Source organism: Vanacampus margaritifer, chromosome 1 (assembly GCF_051991255.1).
Source record: "Vanacampus margaritifer isolate UIUO_Vmar chromosome 1, RoL_Vmar_1.0, whole genome shotgun sequence".
NCBI classification, from domain to species: domain Eukaryota; kingdom Metazoa; phylum Chordata; class Actinopteri; order Syngnathiformes; family Syngnathidae; genus Vanacampus; species Vanacampus margaritifer.
In genome coordinates, this window is record NC_135432.1 from 25,597,473 (window position 1) to 25,624,065 (window position 26,593).

The 26,593-nt window shown below is 38.4% G+C and overlaps 1 protein-coding gene and 1 long non-coding RNA gene across 2 annotated transcripts in view; one reads left to right on the top strand and one right to left on the bottom strand.

The window, feature by feature from the left end:
• Window positions 1-9,256, bottom strand: part of casz1 (castor zinc finger 1) — a 207,482-nt gene extending 198,226 nt beyond the window's left edge. Inside the window, exons 1-2 of the mRNA XM_077542746.1 lie at window positions 9,104-9,256; window positions 7,696-7,751 (exon numbers count right to left, since the gene is read on the bottom strand). The gene's annotated coding sequence lies outside the window, so the exon portion shown is untranslated. The remainder of the gene's footprint in view (window positions 1-7,695; window positions 7,752-9,103) is intronic.
• Window positions 8,650-10,025, top strand: LOC144034189 (uncharacterized). Its single transcript, XR_013288174.1, has 2 exons — window positions 8,650-9,164; window positions 9,285-10,025. It is a non-coding gene; the product is annotated as an uncharacterized LOC144034189 (long non-coding RNA).
• The last annotated feature ends 16,568 nt before the right edge of the window (window positions 10,026-26,593 follow it).

Consider the following 26,593-nt stretch of genomic DNA (forward strand, 5'->3'; position numbering starts at 1 on the left):
TTAAGTATAGTTATTATGGGAATTAAATTACACAATTGTAGACCCACTTTGATGTAAATGTCACTTTGTATGCAGCAGAGCCATTTCAGTGTCAGATAAAAAAAGAAAACATGGTGAAAAATTTTTTTTTAAGGGACTTAGTTTGGATATAGTAGCATATAGAAGTGTCAGGTTTAATTCCACTCTAGTGCAACCAGTCGCGCACAGATCAAGATGGCAATTGTGGATAAACATGGCTTTTAATTGACACGGAAATTTTAGACAAAAATATATAGGAATGTGCAACTTCATATACTGCCCAACAATATGATACATTCTTCATAAAATAACAATAAGAAAATTCTGCCACAAATTGTGGGGCTCTATTTGCATTATTAGCGCAAATTCAGTGTGAGTGTGCAAACTAAATATGTTTGGATGTGTACAGTATTAGACCGAGTGTTGGTAATTTTGCCGACATCATTTGCAGGCAGATATTACATTGGAAACAGCAATGTGTTTTCTCAAGTTCTTGTAAGCTGAAATGTGGACAAAGATCAGCCCATAACAGCTGTTCTTTTCCATAGTCTTTAAAGTAAATATAGATTGAATGTAAGGCCATTTGATTGGTCAATTGGAGTAAAACATGTGTAGTGATTACATTGTATTAGTGAATTAGTGAGATAGATATGTGATGGACAGCGCCCAAGGCAGCAGTCTCCTTAAAAAACCAAAACAAATACATTGACTGACTCATAGATAAAACAAGCAAATTTTAATATATGTTGAACAGAATCCAGCTGAAGGGAGGAGAGTAAGGGAGTAAAAGTATGTTTTCTTATTCCCGAAAATACCTTTGTCAAAGTGTTAAAATTACTCAGACAAGTACAATTTATGAAAGTTACTTTAAAAGTAAATGCTCTGAATGTGCATATGAAGTACTTCTGATAGCTGCTTCGGTCCGTCTAAGTCAGATTTAACGTGAAACATGGTCCAATTGAGACAAAAACTACCATTTGATGCATCCAGAGGAACATACAAAGTGTGCATCAAAGGTCATTGGGAGTTCAGGGTTCAATCCAATTCTCATTTCATAGGAATCCATTTTTTTGCTTCTTCTAGGAAAAGCCATGCAATCCTGTTTTTTTTTTTTTTTTCTTTCTTTCATTCTTTCTTTCTTTCTTTTTGCAGTTTTCTGTTTTCTGTTAACAGGGTGTCACTAATATGTGCTGGAATGCTGGCTGGATAGACAATTTGACTGGCTGAAAAGAACTTAATGATGTAAATCAAATATGGGGGGACAGATCTAAGCACAGATTTTTTTTTCCCCAGACAAACATAACTGTTGACAACATTTTCCACCCAGTTTGCCATTTCTGTCAGACCGAAAATCTGAAATTAAGAGTAAAATGTTTCCAAGGTACTACAACCGTTAACAAATCATGTCTCATTAGCATTTTTGTCTCAACTGGCGAGATTGTAAGGACACGTTGTAAAGAAAATGCCACTTAGCAAAAGGGAATTCATAATTAAAAGCAAAACAGTGTTTTCTGCCTGCATGATAACAAATACGATGGTCTTTTTGAATAAAATCATTTGAAGTCATTAAAAACATAAATCGAGCGCTGCATGTTATGATGTGAACTTTGCTGTATTGTTTCTCTGAGCACATAGTATCTTATTCAAGCCTAATTTGTGCCACTGCTTCTTCCTGTGAGCAGACCCCTCATCTTTAAACGGCTATTTAAAATGCAATTTGATTATCCACCAAATTGCTACCAAGTCTTTCCCTATGCAGCTTGGGGATGGGGGGTGGTGTTGGCCATTTTAATTAGCATTTGTGCATAAAAAGAGGTCTTTGTGGCATTTTGAACATGACATCCCGGAATGGCCGCCACTTTCAAAGAGTCATCACCCAAATGATTTCAAACTAATACAGTAGATCCAAGAGGGAGGGGGAGCAGTCCTGACATGATGACACAAGATATGGCATGTTTAATGTTTAATCCAAAACTTTTCTTTAATCATAGTTCAGAAAATTGGCTCATAACTTCAACAGGAGACATCTGTTCTGCCCCATAGCCATTTATTGAGATTTACTCAGGGTCCGCTTTAAATATTTACATTGTCCCATGGTGCAGCAATATTGTCCAAGAATGAGAAGATAAGAGCCAGGGAGGTGTGTTCAAGGTCTCCTAATCAATTTGCTAATTGCTGGCGCTGCAATAGGCGAGCAGGAAGGACTCCCTTCTGGCAAGTTGTATTCTAATAAACACTGAAAAATTTATTTTCTTCTTTTGCCAAGAGTATTCCTGAACTGGTATGGCATGCAACAGCGGAGATCAAACTGAGACTACATGTTGCTGCTGTGGCGAGCACAATCAAGGAAGCAAGTGAGGTCTCCGAACATAAAAGAATCTCTCCGGAACGACACCTTTGCACCTACTCGGGGAGTAAATGTGACTGAAAGAGTGTATTACTCTTACAGACTTGGCATGAAGAGACCTGGCAGCTATTGTGCAGTAACAAACATTAATGAGACTTGATGAATAAAACAACTTGAGTAAGTAAACTAGACACAAAAGTTTTAATGATGCTACCAAGCTCACTTCTGGACTTGATGTCATAAGCCACGGGGTGTCTCCTGCCCTCAGACAGCAAGATGCCCAGACGTTGCGCCAGATGTTAGAGTTGTGTGTTTGAAGCCCACCTTGTGCCCTTTGTTACAGGTCAAACTTCTAACTTTTCCAACCATAGGGACTGAGGGCAACCCTGTACCTGTTGTGATAACAGCCAACATCCTCTTCAGGGTTGAGGGCATAACCTGCTACATCACTTGAATGCCACATTATCTATTCAACCACTTTTTCTCTTGAAGATCGGTAGCCAATGGCACGCTGTTTGGATCAAGGCAGGTCAAAGTTAACGTAAAGCGAGAGCGCAAAGGGCAATACTGGCTGATCATCATGAGCCAATAGACAAGAGTTTAACTGGGCCAAATAGCCAACAAGCATTTACCAGTAGCAGGTCGATGAAGAGCTGGAAAAATCAACTTTTGGATCTAACTAGACCTCATTGAATAGTGTACATTTCATATAGCATCTGTAGCTTTAAACACACAGTATTGTAATGGATGTTTGTGCAGATCCTTAATGCACAGTGGGGGGTAAAATACTATAAAATGAAACGTGTTTCCCTAACTACCAGTCTCTCAGCCCTTGGATCCCAGTACAATCCCACTGAGTAATCAAGCAAAAACAAAAACACACCCAAAAAAAACCTGTTGCTGTGACATTTTGTTCCATCTCACCTCAACACACGCACGCCACAATGGACCGGTGTGCAGGGAATCTGTGTTCACATCACCATGGTGATGGCACTCTGCCACCCAAGGCTCCCAGGAGGTGGTTGGGGAGTTAGGTAGGGGGGAAGGACAGCAATAGAGCAAAGTAAGCAGCAACTAAAATGCAAACTGATAAAGAAAATGGCGATGAAGACAGTCCTGGCAGGGTCCATTATGAGTACCGCTCAGGCAGTAAATCAGACATGGTGACACCTGAGAGTGAGAAAAAGCTGCTGATATGGTGCAAGAAATAACCTTTAAAAGGTGCAACCAAGAAAAATTTGCAAAATGGTAAGCAAAGATCATTTAACATCTGTCTGAGGCTAATTCATCCTTCTTTGCATGACAGAAAGGTACAGCAATGGAAGTGCACTGTGCAAGACAAAAGAAAACTCCAACTCTACACCACCAGCTCTGGTTTCAATTGCTTGTGGCTTCTGTCCCATTCTTGCAGAGGAAATTAGACAACTCTTTCCATAAAACTCTGAGTTAGGAAACACCACAATGTAAAGCCATCCTTAATAAAAAAAAAAAATGTCTCGAAGAACTTTTTATAGCTCAAGAGTTCTGCGTTCACAGAAACACAAAATTCCTAAAAAGTCTACTCTAAATAAATGGCATATGCTACAATACAACATATGATAATATGCTATATGCTGCGATGTCAATAATGAATCAAAAGCCTTGTAATACGACAAACAGGGTTTCTCGGTTGTACGGAGAAAACAGAAGGGCACAACCCAGCTGGCTACATATGGCGAATGGCATTCATCGACAAAGGGGGTGGGGGTCCAGGCTTATAGCACTGGAGGAAACCCTGAGTATGGGCTGAAATGAAAAAAAATCCTATAAGCAAATAAAGAGTCACCAGTGGCAGTCTGATGTTCATGTGTTGACCGTTTGTGGTGTGAAAATCTATTCATATTCGTATTTATTTTCCCGACTTTGACAGTAAAGCTATCGACATTAGATTGAAAAGCAATATTATGAAAACAAAGAGTAAAACTGTTCCGGTGGCATTTCCATGGGCTTTATCCAACTTAGTATAGTTACAATACTAAAAAAGAAATGTGTGATTAATTTTTATTGCAAATTAGATACAGTCTCAAAACACAGTTTGACATGAAACAGCAAAGCCACTCACTGTTCTAATTAGTGCGACCACCGCCCCCTTTTCACTGTTGATTAAGATGAATGTGCCACATCTCAGTTGATTAATACACATCGATACTACTATAATATGACCAAACCTGCATATAGAAAACACAGAGTGACAGAATATTGGACTGTGATCTTAGAAGAGTGTATAAATAAAGACTGCATTGGATTTCCATTAAAGCAACATGGTTGAACAACTGCTGCAAGTGAGTGGAAATTTGTTAAATGAGTTAATTGGTCACGAGTTCTTCCAATTCATCTTATTGCTCGTTGCTGGACCACACCGAAAGCGCAGGGAGTTCCTTTAAGTTCAACACTCCGCTTAGGATAAAACTGCCCCATTTGGATCCTTAATGTAGCTTCTAAATCCCCACACGGTAGCTTTATACTTAATATGTCCAAAAATGGGTTCTTTAAAGACCTGACTACATGCCAGCTGGTGCATTGCCATTGAGAAGGTGGGGCATAACCTTAACCCAATGTCTAACTGCCCTCGCTTTCTCCTTGAACATCTATCCTTAACTGTGCTCCTCTGGTCCCAAAGTGGCCAGCTGGGAACGGTGCGTCTGTGCTGACGTCCCTACTAACCTTGGACAGTGGGAGGATTACCGTGCATTTACACTCAATGCTCCTTCTTTCCTTAAGACTTATTAGGAATGATAATGAGCTAAGAAAGGGGCAGCATGTCCCTTTCTCAACTCTGGGAAATCTCTCTTGTCTTCCTCCCTCACTTGTCCTACAACTCACCCCCCTCCAACCCCCACCCCACCCCACACCCCTGCAGCTTCATGCAAATGGACAAAAATACCATTTTCATATATGAACTGCAGAGTATAATCAATAATTATTTCATGTCCATATTGCTGTTTGTTTATGTGATTTATTTATTTAGCTTCGGAATTTCCCTTCAGTCATAGATGGGGGTTAACACACGGGATGCAATTCACCTAGAACCTCCATTATATTGGATTTTTCTACTGGCTGGTCAAGCATGCAAAAAGGACATTTTCTCTATACTAAAATAAAACCAATCGAGGTGATTTAAAAACAAACAAAAAAAGTGTGTGTATCCATGCCGAAATGCTAGCGCGCTTTGATGGCAGAATATTTGTTACAAGGCCAAACACTATGCTTGTGTGAATTTGTATACAAAATCATTACACAAAGGGGCAATTGATAAAGCTTATGAGCTGGGAAAGAAAACTAATGGCTCCTGAAGCCTGTCAAGCGGTAGCTGCCTGGGATTACTGATGGTTATTTGACATTAAAAAAAAAAACTGAGGTCCACCGCCAAGGTCACACAGAGGCACAATACAAATGGATTTAATTCTACACACCCCTTGACAGATGCAGATGGGTACTTATGAGACATGAGGCATCGCACTAACTGATAGGGCTACAGCAAATATGAATTTAGTGGCATCGCACAACAATTAAAACGTGAGGGGTTTTTTTTACATTTTTAAGAATAAAAAACATAAACACCAACACACACACTCAGACAAACAATGACAGCACAAGTAGTGAATGTCTATCTTTGCTATCTGAACTGTGGAGCGGAGTACAAACAAACCAACAGTTGAGCCAAATTGAGCATGTTCAACTATTGCGATCAATTATGCTGTAGTATGCAATTGGACAATCACAAATGTTAAAACTGTTTTTTTTTTTTTTTGAATCACAATTTTTGATATACATGCAGTGTTTCCCACTCCATGTTAATACTTGGGCAGGCCACCCAAGTAAATTGGCCACCACCCAAGAAGTTTTCAAAAAAAATTATTAAAAATATATTTAAAAAGAGAAAAAAAAATTGTCGGGACAGGATATACCGCATGTAACGTTAGTTCGCCGTCACTCACTTGTGGATCGTGAGGCTAGAGGAGAAGTAGTAACAGGATGGAGACCCACCTCCTGTCCAACCCGCCTCCCATCCCCACCTCAGAAATCCATGCACCCAAGTAGATTTCAAATCTGTGGGAAACACTGATATGTGCCGTCACTGAGTTCGGCCGAGCCACAGACTCCCTGATTGTGAATTATGGAATGATAGTGAATTAGGACGCGAATAGAAAAAGAACTGGTTGTAATGTGTAGAGTGCTCACTGCAGTCATCCCTCACAATACAAGTAACGAGAAGAGGAGTTTACAAACAAAATCTAGTTATAAAATGAGCCAAAATGCAGACTAACTTCTACTATACCACTTCTGCCTCAATTTGAGCCAGAAAACCCGCTGTACTACTACTACTTTCTCTGAATAGCCGGTGGCACCATGCAGCCTCTCACAGGTCAGTCTTGATACTACAACAGACATCTGGTTTGGGTAAGGAGACTAGTCACAACTGTCGGTGTATACACCGTTAAGTGTGTGACGTGCCGAGTTGGTCATTTTGAGCACATCACACACTATAAGAGCATAAACACATATTTTCAACATCATGTGTGGGGTCTCGTTAAATACGTATGTTCATCAGTATGGGTGTACTTCACTTATGTCATGTTAATGGTAGCGGCATCGAAGGATGAGGAAAGGGAGGCAGGGAGCGGTCAAAAGACAGGAAGGAAAATAAGGGGCAGTATGTTTGACAGATGGATATTGCTGTGTCACATCAATGCTAAAGAGAGATGAGAGCCTGTGCCACCAGTCAGACAGTGAAGGCTGGAAAGTTTCCAGCTCTAGACAGACCTCCATGCAGCAGAAGACACATATTGTCACATTCCACACTGATGGAAAGTTCAGCAACTTATTATATACAGCGAATATATATATATAGATAGATATATATAGATATATATGTGTATTTATTTATTTATTTTTCCACAGTGGTCAAAAGTGCACCTCACCCACAGCTGCAATGCATGCAAGTTGACTATTGTACTCTATCTATGCTGTCATCTGCTCCTGGTTATTATAGCCACTGACCTCATGAAATAGAAGTCTCCACCAAAGTCAACTTACCTTTTAATCCGGCTAATGCTTGCAAGCAATTCACACAAAATGTAAGATTATTTCCTGCCTAAACATGTGTTTTAAGGTGCCCTGTTTAAGTGTGTGTGTGTGTGTGCTTGCTCTGCATGCATGAATGGATGCAGCACAGCTGCTGCATTAAGGGGAAATATCGGCAAAGTACACACATTAGGTACAGTATAAAAAGAATCAAAGCACAAAAAGGGACATTGAAATAATAAAATTGAAAAACGTTCATTGTTTACCTTGTGTTGTACTAGCTGTGGCATTTTAATAAAGATGATGGCTTTCCATGAATGATCTGTTTAACCAAAGACAGGAGGGGAAAGAGAGAGAGGGGGGAAGGATAATTAATTACTTGTGTGAGCTATTGCATGAGAGAGACAATAAACCTGCCTGGTCGCCATGGATATGACATATTTGCTCTGAAAACAACACAATAATTAGCAAAGGAGGAAGATCCGGCGAGAATATGAGAGACCTAGGTTTGGTTTAAAGTGCCAGTCATCTGCAGTATTCCTGTCCTCATCTTCATCCTTCAGAATAGCAACAAACAAAGGCAAGACGCCAGTTAGAGCAAACAGTGACCCTTTTACCAAAAAAAAGCGTATGGAATTAAATATCACATCAATTGTGTTTTGTAGCTATCACAACAAAGTAAACAGGCAAGAGTTATGTACGCTGTTTTTAAACAGATTGTTTGTTCTACAGGAGGTGGAAGTCATTAAACCTGCCTGTCAGACACTGAGAGCAGGAACTTGTGCAAAATTATATCAACCATTTCAAATACAATGTGTGTGCTGTAGTGCGTAAACATTCATGAAAAATAGTCTGTTTCTCAGAAGTGTTTACTCGTGAGCTAATTGGCAATAAATAGTGGCACGATCCCACTTATGCACAAGAGAATCACTAAACTACAAAAAAAGAACTGATCACTGTTTATTTAGAACAAATAAACTAAAGAAAAAATAGTTTTCTTTATTTTTAAATCAAATAAAACAGCATAACTTCCGCGTTTCAGCTCTCAGTATTTAATGCACTTACGTATATAGAAGTTCCTCTATTTACAGTAAATGATACTGTAATGAGGGCTACTACTTGTTTATGGCGAGTTTCACTTCCGTTTTTCTGACAAATAAGTACTTTCGCTAAATACAAAACAATATGTCCAGCAGAAATGCCATCGCGTTTTATTTTATATCTATCTAAATAAACCGCTTGAGATGAACTCATGTTGCAGAACAAAAGCGAATAAAGTTGCAATTAGCGTCTCAACTTATGTGAAGTGAGTGCCTCAGGTCTTTTGACGCCGTTACAGCTTTGGAACTTTTTAGTTTGAGACGAAAACGTGCAAGTTTAAGGTGGGTGAGTGTTTAAAAAAAAAAAGAAAAAGACAAGAAAGGGGGAGGCAGGACAACAGCCTCCACACGCGGCTTCAGTCGTCACCACCGCCGCCGCCGCTGGAAGTCCCGCTGGCCGGCTAGCGAGCGAGCGAGCGTTTCCCCTCGGTCAAGCGTCTGGATGTGCTTGTCCCACACAGTCCCCCTCCCTCCTTTTAAAGATGTGCCCACTGCCGTGTCGCCTCCAGCGTGGACTTCCACTCAAGGGGGAGAAACATGCAGAGAGGAGTTGGAGGAAAAGCCAAACTCTTACCTGTGTGGACTTTGTCGTCCTGTCGTCACTTGAAACTACAAGCGACCCTTGTGCCGTGACGGTGAGCGGCGCCTTTACTTCAGTTGACATATCATTATTACTTGCATCAATGCTAGTAGAGTTAATATTAGGGGTTTGTTTTCACGTTTTATTGTGGTATTTTCTCATTTCTTTTAAGTAGAGTCGCTTGGAAGATATGCCCTGGAGATCGACTCAAAATGGGAAGAGGAGTCCTTAATTGAATTTGTCGCTTCGCAGGTGTGGCTTGGAAAAAGTGGCCTGGACTATCTCTGACTTTGTCGACTGCTCTGGTTCTCGACTTGTGTCACCCTGGGAAAGACATTTTTCACTGTCACTGAGTCGCGACCCACTTGCACTGTGGAAGTTAAGAACAAATGTTCAAAGATGTCCTTTCAAATCATATTTTATTAAAAAATAAATAATAATAAATAAAAAAGTAAATAATTAGTACATTGCTACTGGCTAGTTTAATTTGTTCTGTGACCAAGCTTGTAACTCATTTTACTCATAAATCACCCCATCCACAATAATCCTTGCAGCCCCCAGAAAAATACACCATTTTTTATTTTTATTTTTTTGATCAAGAACAATAGCAAGTATTATACTTTATACTTTTTTATATTATTATACTTTATACTATTATACTATAAAATCAAAATCAAAACATTGAAAATAGAAAAATTTACTATTTTTCTTTAATTTAACTAAACTGAAAGTCACATACACACCCTGGACACCCAGTGTGCGTTCAAGAGGGCGTGGTTTGGTGAGTTGAGTGACAGGCGCTGTAGTCACATGCTTAGTTCAGCATGAGCATCATCTTCATACTCCTTGTGAGTGTTTTCATTTAATATTTGTGTGTTTGACTGACTGACCCATTCAATAAACAGCTTAAAATGCATTGGTGACTCTTTTTCTCTTTTTTTTCCTCCACTGTATGCCAGAAGTATCTGAATCTGGCATGTAAGTACAGTTTTGAATCACAACACACGCACGCACGCACACACACACACACACACATACACACACACACACACACACACACACACAAATAACCACACAATAGGCCATGACCTTAAATATATTGCAGATGTAGTTGCCCAAACATAGAATTTCAAATTTGGCTGAAATATACAGTGCATTTTGATAGATGATTAAATTTGAAAAGCTCTAACAAAAAGATCATGAGTAATGTGTTCAAAATTTTGTTCCGCTTGTGAAGGATGAAGAAGAACAGAGAAGTGAGTAAGTTTTGCCAGGTCCAACATTAGTAACCTTTGAACTAACAAATGTTCTTCTGGATGAATTGGCTGAAATTCCCACTGAAATGCTTAATCATCTTGTTACAATATTTGTGATATTTTATACAAGGTGTAGAACAAAATAATGCAATACAATAATTGTGAAACAGTTTAATGTTGTGAGGCATGATGAGAAGTGTGTAAATCTCAGAATCCTCATTATGTCTATGTAGCAATTTGTCACCAAATGGAAGCTATAAGGAGTAGCAGTTGAGTCACTTGTTTCTTTTGAACAAGTCATTAACTGTGTAGGCTGCAACACAAACCGCAATGTGGTTAGTTTTGGGCCTTAATGATTAGGTAGCTTTATGGAGCACATGGTTAGATTTGGCAACACTTTGGTATCTTGTTGTGCAATACATGGCTCGTGTTTGTTTATTGGCATCAGCTCTCAAGTAGCTCTATGTAACACGTGTTATTTTTGGCAACAGTTCTTGGCTACAGTAACTTTAGAAAACACATGGTTTGTTTTTGGCAACAGTACTCAGATAGCCTAACAATACAACACAAGCGTAGTCTTATTTGATATAAGGCTCTTTAACCACATAATTAGACCTTTCATTCATTCACAACGGGTAAACAGATGCTTTATATAAGATTATTGGCTCTTATTTTGCCATAATGTCTAAATTGCTCCTTTGCAAACATGTCTGTTGAAGTGACCAGTTACCTTGCATGGCACATGAGTTTATGTCGACGATTAGCGTGACTTCTTCATTTGTTTACTAATGAAACAGACGTTCAGAAAAATATACTTGTCACGTTAATTCAATAATTTGTTTAAATGTTTTGCGTGGTGGTAAAAGATTTTAACATGCAAAAATTCTCTTGTGCACACCCGACATTTGCAGCATAATCGTACGTCGCCATCAATTTGTTTGTCCTTCTATGGCTTGATAAACTGAGAAGACAAGGCCTGGTCTACATGTGCTTTGTGGATTTGTAGAAAGCATTCAGCCTTGCCCTGTGAGGTGTCCTCTGAGCGTATAGGGTACCTGACCCCGCGATACGAGCCTATGAGTCCCTGAATGGCCCATCACTAAATCACACAACATGGCCGCAACCAGCAGAGGCGCTGTTGATTTTAATTTCAGATCGACTGTGTCAGCTATGGCAAACTGAACTCTATCCATGCTGACCTCTGCTATGGAAATTCCGGTCAATACATCAACGAATTAAACATTATTTCAGAAGATCGGAGAAAGTTTCTAACAAACCAACCATAACAACCAGGGTTCGATTGAACCCCAGAGGTTTGGTGAGTCAGTCTCTCTGTGCTGCTGGGAATTTGGTGTGCTCAGTGTCTGACTTGTGGCTGTTGTGATGGAACGTCATGTGATTTATTTTTTTATTGTAATCCCTTCATACTAACTTTGTCAAGCAAAAAAAAAAAGAAAGAGGTCGGACGAATATGTGCAATATGAATTCACATGTATAACGGAACGTAAGGTGCTCCACAGGGTTCAATTCTGGGGCCTCAGCTGTTATCATTGTATCTGCTTCCCCTGCAGGTTCCATCTTAAGAAAAAAGTGGTGGTTGTTTTAAATATAAAGTTGAGTGATGGGAGTCAGCGTCCTGCATGATTTGCAATGCCAAGTTGAGCAAAACTAAAGGAACAGTAGCATGGAGATGGGGAATACAGGAACACAACAACTTCTGAATTCAAGGTGAAGAGGGCCAGATTTGATGAAATACTCTACCTGTTCATTTTGTTCACCTGTAAACTCTATACCTATGTCTTGAGTAGGAAAAAAAAAACATTTTATTTTTTAATAAACAAGGGTTCGGTGAATGTGAATCCTCCAACAAGAACCACTGTTCTAACACAAGAAATGAAGAAAAATAACATGATCTTCATCATCATCATCATTCAATCTCCCCATACACTCACAGAAATATTTCAAGCCTAACTTTAATATTAACTCTTTCACTGCCAGACGTTTTCAGAAAGGGGATGTCGCCAGTGCCAGCCGATTTAAGCATTTTGACTGATCTTTCAAGGTCCACAGAAAATTTTGTGTTTGGAATATGGAAACACACATACTACTACTAAATGAAAGATTGAACTCTCATCTTTCATCAGAGAAAAAAGTTTGTTTCTACCTTATTCCGTTCTTCAGTTATCAACAATAGAAAATGGTTCGTTTCACCGAAATGCTCTGTTTTGAAACAAAAAGCGGAGAAAAAAGAGCTTTTTGTGAAACGATGTTATTTCATGCACTCTAGTGAATTGCACACTTCTTTTTGTCCATGAATGATGCCACAAACACCTAAATAGTGCTTTACTTCTGTAATACACCACCACCAACAATGAAAAAGTGTTTTTATTTTGCAAAATACGTTTATTTCCATTCAACAGTGTAACAATTTGACAAAACAATTTCGCAAACTATTTACAAATGTGTGCAACTGTGGTACTATTTACAATTATGTGGATGTTTCAAATACAGTTTTTCTTTTTGTAACGCTCTCCTGGGTGCAAGGAGAGGGAGCAGGGTTTGCACAAAAGATTACTTTCACTTTCCATTGTCCGTTTCACGTGCAGATGGCCTTTTTTTCCGGGGAATAGCAAGTAGCAGACTGTACCCACTCCTCCGATGAATATGCATTGGACTCGGGACATTCTTCGTTGTCCGATTGAACATCGCGCTGAGCGTGCTCGGTTGTGCTCCGCGTTTTCCGGTGTTGGCATCGCTCGCCCGTGAACCTTTTATGACGTCGTCATAGCCGCCGCGTCAACGCTTCCAACTTCGCCGTCAACCTCGGAGTCACCATCATCATCATCGATGATGATCATCGTCGTCATCAATGTGCTCTTTATAGCGTTGGTCGATGCTTTTCGTCTTTGAAAAAAACGGCTCGACCGTGAGCTGCTTGCAAACCGGTCGCCATTATGGCTTCTTCAGCCAATGTCCCCTCAACACTCTAGCCCCGCCTCACGTCTTCTGCTGACGCCTACCCAATCTTGTCAAAAGAGAGTCATTGGTGCCATCTAGGGGCCAAAAATAGTCATTAGGCTCACTAGACCTGCTTGAAACTTTCAACACAGCTGGGGAAGGCTTTCCTCCACCCGTTTCAAAAAAAAATTGGATGACGTCTTTTAACGTCATTGGCGGCCCTCCGTAGGTTTTTACTTGACGTCTTTTAACGTCAGTGGCAGTGAAAGAGTTAATAAAGTATAATTACCTTTTTTTTCTTCTTTTTTGTACGTTTTTGGGATGTCTGCATTGGGTTTCATCCCAAAAACATAAACATGTAAAACCAGTATATTTATCGTGTAGGTAACCTGACTATTATGCAATTCAAACAATATACTTCATGTATTTTAAATAAATACTCTGATTATTGTTAATTTTGAGTAATTCTATTTTATTAATACTAAATACATAAACCTGAGGATTATGCATTTCAAATAAATAGGCTTTATTAGACTATGTATCATATAAGGTTTATTTGGTAGGTTTGTGTTAAAATTATCCATCCATCCATTTTCTTGGCCGCTTTTCCTCACAAGGGGTCGCGGGGGTGCTGGAGCCTATCCCAGCTGGCTTCGGGCAGTAGGCGGGGTACACCCTGAACTGGTTGCCAGCCAATCGCAGGGCACACAGAGACAAACAACCATACTCACATTCACACCTAGGGACAATTTGGAGTGTTCAATTAACCTGCCATGCATGTTTTTGGAATGTGGGAGGAAACCGGAGTACCCGGTGAAAACCCACGCAAGCACGGGGAGAACATGCGTGTTAAAATTATATATATTTTTTATTTTTAAAAAAGGTTCATGGGAATTGGTCATGTAAAAAAAATTACATAAATCTTAAGTTAGGCTTGAAATATTTCTCCGAGTGATAGTCAATCAAATTCATCAGCAATCTGTTTGCTGACTCATTGGTTTTGTAAATGCACTTGGTAGATATCTGCTGAATGTTTTCACTTGTTTCTATCTTTCCATTGATACCTAAAAGAACTCTTCCCTTGTCATTAAATGTTTCTGCCACCCTGTTTACATTCCCACTTGCAAAACCAAAACGTCACTGGTTGTTTTGGTTTTCCCTCACCTTTCATATGCCTGCCAAACGTCAATACTTTCCTGGAAATTATTCTGAGCACGGGGCTCCTTGAAGCAAGGCACATTGTCGTACGGTGTATTTGAAACTTTCTCTTATCTAAATTCTGCACTCTCGCCATCTATTGACACACTGATTATTGCCAATTAGCACTTTTGTGACACATCCTGTTGTACATAATAAAGAATCAAAATGATCAACAGCAAAGGCAACTAATACGGGAGTGTAGAAAGCCTTCAGATTTTGTGCTCCGTCATATTGAAAAAAAAAACGGGTGTCCAAATCAAACATAAAATAGACATTATTTTTAAACATTTTTAAACAAACAAGAAAAGGGGGAAATTCAAGGTTGGACTGAAGTACTATTGAACTTATTATCATTTTACCTTTACTCATCTGAAAATGAATATTTCTAAAATAGTTAAGGACTTTTTTTTACTGCTCTTTTCTGTGTTGTTGAACAGTCTATGTTTACTGCAGCCTTGCACCAACTTTAACAAACATATCGATTCCAAATATAACTCATCTTCTTTTAGATTGCCAGATATGAAAATGTGTAAATAATAGTTCATTTCACGTCCAGTACCCTTGACTGTGTTAGCAAACAGCAGCCCGACTGCCCCCACGGTCCCAGCAGAGGCATCCCATCCATCAGCGGGTTCCTCCTGATGTTGCAATACTGTGATACAGAATAATAAAGAAGTACGAAAGACCAGAAAATCAATAGATTATTCTGCAGATCACTTGATTCAGTAATGATCCGCTCCATTTATTGCCAGCCGCTGATTCATAAGTCCTACTCTCAAGGGCGTAGCCGTCCCACCTCTGCCCTGCTGACGCCTTCACCAGTCGCGCTAATTGTAAAACAGTAAAAGCTAATCACAGGTCAGAACAAGGTTAGAAAAGACACATTGTTTGCTTTGTATCATCCTAACACAAAATACACATCTTTGATTGTTTTTAACATAAGGTAAAGCTATATTTATGTCAGAATGACATAATACCGATTATGACCCGCATTGATAGGATTACTGTGTTGTAACCTTTTTATAGCTTTGTAATATATTTTCTCCGTGCATTAAGAGTAGTAGCCTTGTCAAAAAAAAAAAAAAAAACAGCGGCATGGAGGTCCTATTTATTTAATGTGGAATAAAATAGATCAGGGCTTCCCAATTAAAAGGTAAAAAGGTCCAGCTATGGAATCTTTTTTCAAGCTGAGTGAGGTCTGGGGATGCTATAATGTATTATAATTCAATCCCAAATGTGTTGTCATTCAAAACAGACATTTAATTCCTTAAATATATTTTGTATTTTATTTAGCACAAGTTAAAAACAGTGCAAGGAGGGAATGAAGCCGAAATGGCTTATACAAGATTCCACTCCATACTCAAAGGGTTATATCAAATATATAGACAGTCAAATATATCAAAACAAGAGAACAAAATAAACTTAATTAAGGAAAGAAAGAACAGAGAATAAGAGGTACATACAGTAAAAATGAATTTAAGATTTTATTATAAGTAGACAAAGAGGGAGATGTAAAATAATTATAATCAGGATAAGAGTAAATGTAACTTCAACAGTTTTTTTTTTAAGTATAAGAGGATACATTTTTCAATGACATATCCAAGTCATTCCAAAATTTAAGACCTCTGAATGCAATATTGTTTTGGTAGTGAGATGCTCGACATAAGGGCAAATGAAAATTACAACCATTCCTAGTAGAATACTGGTGAAAATCAAAGAATATTGTGTTTGCAAACAAAAAGGATCCCAGTGCCTAAACATGGGTAAAAAATGCAAATGTACAAATATTTCACACTATTGAGCTACTGTAATAAAAGCTATGCTTCCGTAAAGGAGGGCATCTGGATCGCATCTTTGCTGCAGTGTCTGCCTCTTATCAGCAAAAACTGAGTATGCTATTTATTCTTCTTTGCAATAACCGCTCTTTTTACACTTTTGAGACAATTTAGGGTGCACTCACACTAGGGCCATTTCTTCCGTACCGTACTGAAGCCTGATTGGCCCTCCTCCCCTGCCCCCCTCTGGTCCGCACTCACATTACTCTAACCAAACCGTGCCTGGGCCCAGTTGCCTCCGAAATATACGACATCACGTTGCACAGGCATGCTGCCCGAATGGTCGCTCGCAATATACGTTTGCAACGTACGTACGTGACGTCAATGTAACGTTTCGCGCGGCCAACTGTACCGTTCTCTGGCCCACCCTCCCAATCGTGCTAAACTGGGGATCCGAACCGTACTCAGGCACGAATCGATTGCGCTCACACTACCTATTAAATCCGGACTTCAGCAGCAAGCGTGCTTGGGCACGGTACAATGGCCCTAGTGTGAGTGCGCCCTAAGACAATAAATAAATAAATAAATAGATAAATAAATAAATACATAAATACATTTTTAAAAGGCCAAGCACTAATCGTCCTTTTTATTATTATTCTTACGCTCCAGTCAACCCTGTTAACATGAAGGTCGACAACACATCTTGTTTTTACACTTGAATGGCAGTTAAGAATTTTATTTCTTTCTGAGTGCAACACTACATGCTCAGATTAGGCCTCTGTGTTGACCTCCTTTGAACCTTAATGTATACACTCCATGTTTGCCGTTTGGCTATTGTACGGCATATCCATTGCGTAGCCTATGTACTGTATATAGACAAAATTGAAACTTCAATGCAAATCACTGTAGCACGAACATGCAACCTCTCCAGTGGCTGCTGTACAGTGCCACGTCCTCACTTTTAAAAATGGGTAAAACTTAGATGTAATACATCTGACTCTGGATAAATGCTTGTTTCAGAGTCATGCCGTCTTCTTTTATATTCACACTAGGACAAATAACAACAAATGCACCTTTATCGTGAGTCGCTCTTTACAACAAGACTGAAATGATTCGTGTCATTTTTGCATTAGTTCACATAGTTATGTTCTATACAAATATTCATTGTCTATTTTACATGTAGGAATTGCAGCTTTTATCACACAGACCTGTTTTTCTAGTTATCCTCATTTCATTGCACTGCTGACCCCCTGTTAACCTACAAATGACCAATGAACTCAACTGTACTGAGCGGTGACCTCATTGTCACACTACCATGTGACAAACATATCCAATAATGTCTTGTTTGTATGTTCTGTGCTTGTGAGTTGCTCACATTGGTTTGGTAGACACAGTGGCACACATTATAAAAAGGTTTGAAATAAAAATTCTGAAAACACAAAATATCAAGATTGGCAGGAAAAGAATGCTGTACTTGTTTTTACGCTTTTCTGATCCTCAAAAAAAAAGTCCCGTTTTACACAAGACAAGTAAATAGTGGAATAGTCCTTCATGTTGTTTTTTTATGTGCAAAATTCATGACATTGTACAAGTTTGGGCAAGTTCAGTGCATGATATGCATGTTGGTTGAATATTCTAGATGTAGGAACCCTCTGACATTTTGATCAATGAAGAGGACATGTTGCTTCCACATGCCTCCACAGACAGGAGACTGATCAAGGTCGATTTATTCTCAGTCACATTGCTCAAACGAGCCAACCAAGTGGCGTTCACCTTAATTAAATAAGGACATGTACAAATTTCCTTTAGCAGGTGGCTGTCTTACAGGAGTTAACGGTGGTGGCAGGTGTATGGTAAATGATGATCTTTTTATTTTTTTTTATTTTAAGACCTGCCGATGGTATTTAACAATATACAGCTCGAGCCATGCCGGCTTTACTGTGCCAACTCGGAGCTCGGAGTCGTACTCAATATTCATGTTTTCTGGTGTTACTTCAACACAGCCACACAGAGACATTTTGAGGAGCAGAAGACAAGAGCTGGAGCATGGGTTTTCACCGGGTACTCCGGTTTCCTCCCACATTCCAAAGACATGCATGGCAGGTTACTTGAACACTCCAAATTGTCCATAGGTGTGATTGTGAGTGTGGATGGTTATTTGTCTCTGTGTGCCCTGTGATTGGCTGGCAACCAGTTCAGGGGCTCCAGCGCCCCCCGCGACCCTTGTGAGGACAAGCGGTTAAGGAAATGGATGGATGGATGGATGGGTTGCTGTATGACCAAAATCTAGTATCTGCCCTTCATAAAATTGTTTTAAAATAAAATCGAAATTCTCCCCCATGTACTTTTAACACTGCAAATCTAAAGGACCAGCTGAAAGAAGTTTCAAATTATTTTTAAAATTATAGTCGTAGTACGGGAGCAAATTAAAATACATTTTAGATTATTGTGCCTTCCAAAAGAGCACATGTAAGGCAGCCAATGTGGTGCCCGAAGCAAGATTTTACACAACCTTAGAAAAGAAAGTATAAAGTGGAGCATTTTCATATTTTCATTACTGTTTCGATACTGTCCAACAAATCATGCAAGTCTCTTGCTCCCCTTTTCCTTCCCTTTTTTTCCATCTCCTTTTTTCCTTCTCTGTGCTCTGGATAGTTTGGGCCATTTAAACATGCTCGCAAAGTTCTCTGGGGTCACATCAATGAATTTGGCCATTCTTCCAAATGAATGAACAGTATACTAATCAGAGGTCGGAGTATTTCATCACCCTCTTAAAATAATTGCCCAAGGAATTATATATTTTTTTGCCTTCTTTTTTTGCCTAAATCATCGCCTCACGATGCAAATTGTTACATTTCTTGTGTTTCCTGAAAAATCTGGAGAGAAAAAAAGACTTGGGTAATTATTTTAAGAAGGCGTCTATTTGGTATTATCATTTGTAGCTAATACTAATTAGTCATTACCATAAATTTTAATCGACGTTAGTTATTCCATGTTCAAGTTTCCAAGGTTCAAGGAGCCTAGAGTTCAAAGCAAACACGTTGAAGCAGCATGTAGCTGTTATGCTGCACTCAAATTGAATTAGCAGCCAACAGAAGTGCAGTCTACCCCTAATGTAAATGCTTTTAAATCCCAGTTAAAAAATATGATTTTCCCCATAGCTATTATTATTTTTAAAGCATTTTAAACTCATTTTCACTGTCTATTATTTTACTAATGCAAGTGAATTTTTATAAATTTTTTTGCCTTCCTTTTGAATGTCTTTTACTTTTTTTGTAATCGATTTTTCATGTTGTCACTGTACCCACTCCACAATATTGATGGGCTTCTTTTGTTTTCTTTGCACGTTGAGTTGCCTTGTGTATAAAATTTGCTATATAAATAAAATTGACTTGTCCTTGACTTTTATTTTCAATGATCAAACACAAATACGTAGGCATGTTTAAGATTCATCAAATGTGGTCATTACAACCCTGTCAATAGGTTGTGTGCCTCCATGTTTACAGGTTTAAAGCAGCAGACAATAAGAGGCAGGTGACTACTTCCTCAATCAGCTCCAACAGGAAATTAAGGTTCTCTGAGAAGACTGCAGTATCGCCCCAATCTTAACTTTTCTCTCAAGAGAAATGGTATATTCCAAGAGAATAATCCAAATCCATATCTAAGTCTACCCTTGGAAGTTTATAATGAGGTTTGATATATAAAATACAAGCACGCTCGTCACATGGCAAAATTAAAAACAAAGCCAGCTTTAGAACAGTACTGTTGGCCATATGTCGACAATACAATGCTCAGGTAATTTTAATACATTCCTAATCAGCACGCAAGGCTTCTGAAATAACACAGTTAATGGGAATGTGAAGAGTCAGCAAGGTCTTTCACAGCTGTGGTCTTTAATAAGATTTGAGAGGCATTAAACAACACTGCAGTCAATGTCACGTTGGGCTGCTCTCGCTGTCGACAACTGCAGCAGAGGGAAACAAGAAGAGGCAAATAAGGGAGGCGTGGCGAAGAAAACATGGTCATCTGTTTGGAAAGAGCTGAAATCTGATCTCCAGGGGGACACACGCAGACAGAGGTACTATACGTATCATCTCCCTCTGATCATTCATGCTTTCTAATTACAGGAGGTGAGGAGGGCCATCATTTTATCGTATTTGTTTTGCATCGCTGCAAAAATAGAAAATGAGGACTCGCCCAGCTGCAGCAATTTACTTCATTTCAACCTTGATTAAAAGAAAATTAATTGCCACATCTCTCATTATGTAGCAGGCGGCATTTGACGACGCGATTGGAAATTCTCAAAAGTGCGCGGCACTGGCTACAAGCGTGAGTGGGATCTCAACCTGCAGGTCAAAAAGAGGCCTTCAACACAAGCATAACCCAACAAAAAGTGCACCAACAGTCATTTTAGTATAATTAAGTGCAACTGAAGTATACAATACGTCCCTATGCAATGTAGAATAGATATTTAGTGTTTGAACACCTTTACTACAGCGCCACAAGGAATGTCAAAGTTCACTGAAATTGAAAGTCTTCATTGGAGCGCTTTATGCTTGAGGGTCCTTTTTAATTTTTATGACAGGTTGTCATGGCAATTGGCCAAATTTACTCATCGCTTCTTTGTGCTCTTTATCTTTGTTTTTTTACATTACACTTAAATAAATACATTACATTATTTGTATTTCCAAATTAAACATAGACATAAAAAATATTAGAGGGATGGAAATTATAACCTTTAGTTGTTAAATCTATATAAAATGAGACAATCTAGCTTGGTCCCTGCAACTGACTGGTTGTGGGTGGTGGCGAAAGATGGCCGACATGCACATCAATCGCTTATGCGAAATGCTCTCTTAGTTGACCGTTCAACAGCGCAAGTCAATGCAGTAATGCACTCACCATTATCCAACCTTTTTTGCTCAGTGCTAACAGCTATTGGAAACTGGCTGTGCCGTTTACCTCGTGATGCTCACGCATTGTAACATTGGAAATATACTTCTTTAGGAAAAATACTATATTAGAATTTATAGGTCTTTTTAAAACATTTTCTGTCATTTTAGGGGGAATTTTATGACTAGTGGTATCGGTATTTGTTATCGGTGTCGGTGACTACTCACGAGTTGATGAATATTTTATATACTGTAATACACACATAATTACACATTTTTAATATTCCGATTTTTCTATATAAATGTATACTTCTAGGTCACTCATTTTATTTCATTTTTGTTATGAGCCAACCAGGCAATTTCCCGTAGTTGTCACAGCAATATGCCCTTTGCAGATAATCACAAAATAAACATTTAAATCCTATTTGGGTCCCTCAAGCCCCTGTGGCTCCTCCCCTCCACTAGGACGCCATATGTCTCCGTGGATCAACTTCAGACGTTTTCCGTATCCGCGGTGTGTGATTACATGAGAATTTCTCTCAGAGAAGGCCTCCAGCAGCAGGAGCAAAATGCTAAATGCTATTTTAGAAATGAAATTCTCCTTCATGTGGCTGCACCTGTTTCCCTGGGAGAGTAAGCCGAGCAGACGCCTGATGGAGTGGGCCTGCCTCTGACACACACCTAATTCTAAAATATTTATTAGCTTTTCACACCCTGAAAACTGAAAAGTCACGCTCTGGGACAAAGGCTGTGCCACTCGTTTGTCCACAATCTTATTTCTCCTCCATGTACAGTATGTGACCCAGGTGGCAGGGCCTGACACTGAAATATTTCCACTGAGGACCCGGCGGAAAATGAATGTTTTGCCGTTATTATGACATTATTATTATTATTATTATAACACGGCTAGTCCCGTCAAGTCGCCAAGAAGGCAGAGGGAACATTTGAATAATTGATTGGAGTAATGTAAAGCAATCCAACCAGCTTTCATTCTTGTCTTACCTGCAGCGACTGCACTCAGTTGACAGGGGACAACGGGGACATTTGAGGGCAAGAGAGTGACATGAAGCGGGGCTTTTTACCCACCATTACCCGTCGTCTTCAATTTCCTAACTTACCACGTTTCTACGTTGCACACTGCAGGCTAGTAAAGACAAGCAGAAACAGCAAAAATAGCATAACCTGTTCGAAGGGTGTGTACATTGAATTAACATCAAAAATCATGATTGGCACAACATGTTCTTATGGAGGTGAAAATGTTGATTAACCAGTTTCAGGAGCGTTTCTGCAAGAGTTGCTCAACACTGTTTGACTTTTGCTTGAGGTATGGCACATCATGTACTCATGTACTGCAATCACACATTTTTTTTGTGCTTTTAGGGATGCAATTGCTTGTCATTGAAGTGGTACCTTTTAACACTTGACATCTACAGCTTGAGCACATACTTGTAACTGTCAGTGTTGTTAAAAAAAAAAAAAAACTCTCTAAAAAAAAAAATTAATGCTCACTCTTTGCAGTCTTGTATGAAGTACCTGAAAAAGATAGCTGAGTAAGAGTACAAATATCTTAGCAGAAAATATGTATGGTAAAAGTTAAGGTCAGCTTGTAGAATATTGATTCAGTCATTGACTTAAAGTGTCTGACATTTTTCTGTACTTTTGTGTGTGCGTGTGTGTGTGTGTGTGTGTGTGTGTGTGTGTGTGTGCGTGTGTGTGTGTGTGTGTGTGTGTCTCTCTCGCTCTCGCTCAATCTCTCTCTCTCTCTCTCTCTCTCTCTCTCTCTCTCTCTCTCTCTTTCTCTCTACTATCGGTGCGCCCATATAAAGACTACATGATTACCTGTGTTTTATTATACCGGTATCAGTACCACATCAATACATGCAGGCAATTCTTCCACTTTGTGCTCAGCAGTCATGTCAACAAGTTAATTTGTAGTAATGAGTAATAAAGCTGGTCAGGGGAAAAGTATCAAAGCAACAGTATACAATTTATTTTGTAAATGTAGTGTAGTAAAAGTGAAAGTTGACAGCAATAAAAATATAGCAACAAAGTATATTATAAAAAGTACAAAGTACAAAGTACAGTAATATAAATAAATTAAATAAAGCTGAGGTTGAATTTGATTTTTTTTTGTCTTTTCAGATCAAAGTCAACTAAGGCACATTTGTTGTCTTGAAATGATTATCCTGAACGATTATCCCGTGATGTGGACAGTGTTAGAGAATTTTCCTTATATTACTCCTTATGTTTGTGTTCTGGCAAACCATGGACTTTTTTGTTATGATTTAAAACATAACCATAGCCAATTAGAAAGCAACCTGAAGCCTGCACTTCTGCCAAACACAAACAGAGGACCAACTGTTTGTTGAGTGCTTTATAAAAATCTCCCATGCAATTCATCACAGTAAAAATGACAAAGAGTTGCTAGTTGCAACCATAATTTATTTACCAGATAACAATTAGCCTAGTTACCTGTTTTTAATTTTTCATGATAGTTTCCAGCAACTGACCTACAGTACATTATACTTAGTGAACAAAATTCTATAAATTAACTGGGAGGGCTGTAATCTGTAGTTTGTTCTTGTTGTTTTTTTTTTTACATATTACGTCTTGCTATTTTGTAATAATAATATTTGACATATTACAGTCAGTATTACAGTATTATTTAAAAGGCAGTGACTAGTAATATATAACATTTTTGAAGTAATTTTCTAAAAACAGATATTTGTGTACCATCATTTTAACAATATTTAAATACAGTGAGGTTGTACAATTCAGAATTACATCATTTACATACTGTAATGTCACGCAATTCAGTGTGCATCAAAGGATGGAGTTTACTGTTTAGCTTTTTCTTTGGATTTTCACAACACCCAGAGGAGAATGATGTGGAGACAATCTATGACAATCCTATAGGGAAAACAATGTTTTTTTAAGGAAATTATTAAATTGGAGTTTGACTATGGAGGACCAAAAGTGCCAAAATTAAATAAATGAATACACCAATAAATAGTTAAATAAATGTGTCATTTATTAATTAAATATGGAATTAAATAAACCATTAGTTAAATAAATGTGTCATGAAATAATTAAATGTGTCATTTATTAATTAAATATGGAATTAAATAAACCAATAATTAAATAAATGTGTCATTAATCAAATTAACTACATATATAAATATATATATATAAATATATATATATAATTATTTCTGTATTTATTTATTTCATGTTCCTGTGTTGCAGCGTTTCATGAATTTATTTTATCTGTCAAACTCGCCCGTCAAAGTTAGTGGGCGGGGCTGATTCACTCAAATCTTGTCTAATCGACTGCTTCGGCCTGAAGAGGTTAGAAACATGGCGGCTACGGCGATGGATTTTTTTGCTGATATAGAGTGATCGAAGCTTGTTATTGTGCAAAACTAACATAAAAATAAAAGCGATATTTCTACTATTTCGCTAAAGTACAGTTTTGACTTGTAGGTGTTTCCATTGAAGAGTGATTTGCTTCTGAGGCGTAGTTCTCGTAATGTCCCGCCTCGACTCTCGCGAGATCTCGCAGTTCTTGTAGGCGTTCACGTCACTCTAACGGCTCCTCATGAACGTCACGAGAATAAATAGTACGCGTGTATGGAGCCGCGGCAGCCTTGGCTCAATAAGACTTGTTGTCCTCTCAGGAAACAATTCCAACACAAATGCGAGTGGCCCTGTACTTCCAACTTCCTTTTCTTCCTTTTACCGGGTGGGGTCACATGACTACAGGAAATGCGAAAAAAAGTGACTTCCATTTCAACACGTCTCAAAAAGCACTTCATGAGAGCGTAAATCTGAGTCTAATGGTAACGCACACATTGAGGTCAATAGTGCCACCCAGCCTATCGAATTGTGTTTACTAGCTACTCACTTTGCATCAATTTATTGTTCTGAAATGGATTTGCCTTAACTTGGTGAGCAGGGTGACCAATCAGGTGTTAGGACCTGCCCACCAAACTTTGATGGGTGAGTTTGACATAATATAAAGTCATGAAACGCCGCAACACAGTGACCATGAAATAATTAATTAAATAGAGAAATAATTATATATATATACAGTATATATTGCAAATAATCATAGGTAATTTCATTAATTAATGACACATTTAATAACACATTGATTTATTTAATTCCATATTTAATTAATAAATGAAACCTTTAATTAATTAAGGACACATTTATTTAATTATTTCATGATGTATTCATTTATTTAATTTTGGCACTTTTGGTCCTCCATATTTGACCAGCGTTCCAAAATGTGTTGTGTTTGACCTTTCAGTTTCCACTGTACATTTACAAGACTAGAAAAGGTGCAACCCGATTACATGCTTGAGACACAAACAGACAGGAATGGACTCCTCATTTGTGACACATGTAGAATGATGACTCCTCAGCTTTTAAATCATCACTTCAAGAGGACTGAAGAGTGGAGCACATCAGTCATGCATGGCTGAGTGTCTTTGTTTAGCATGTATTTGAGCAATCAGCTCCGTCTCTGTCACTCTGTTTGTCTCACACTGTGATAAAGTTTTATGATTGACCGTAATTATTCCCCCGGTGCCCGAATGCTCCTTGCAGTTTAATTTTTCAACTTTCCTACTCGTATTCATAGCAAGACGGAATGTATGGCATGTATTAAAATGCATGAAACGGATTCCGTTTTTTTCTCTCTCTCTCTCTCGCTCTCTCACTTCTTTAGATCCAAACAATGAAAACATTTCATCTTAGGGGCAATCACTCACAAGTTACTCTCTATGCATTATTGACAGATGTGAACATGCACACCTGAGGCCCTCTGCACTTTACAATTCTATTCAAAGGAATATATGGTCCTTTTTTCTCTCCAGTGCGCCACCCACAGGTGGGAAATATAATTTGTATTTTAAATTAAAAAAAATACATAAATAAAATAAAATAAAATAAAATAAAAATATTTTTTTTATAAATAAATTAAATAAATAAATAAATTAAAAAAAATGTATAAAGTTTTAAACAGCCTTTATTCAACTTGAAGGAATTACAACTGGCAGAGACATGGTCAGGAGCTACAGAAGCCATTTTTAACACGTACATTCATTGGAATGTTAAACACTAGCAAAACATGTTTGTGTTACAATATCATGTCTTCAAATAAACGCACCATCTTGTTATTTTAGTGTGCGGCAACGGCAACTGTAACATTAGCATTGGCACTATTGCTAACATAGCATTAGCGGTGTCATGGCTGGTCTACAAATATTACAGAGCACTAAAGCCCGCGGTGCTATTCACGTCATGACACAATGTTATTTTAAGGTACAGTTAGAGTTTCTTTTATATTTTCAAATCGTGAGGCAAAAAAGTCATAATTAGAGTAGCTGCACTCTTTTC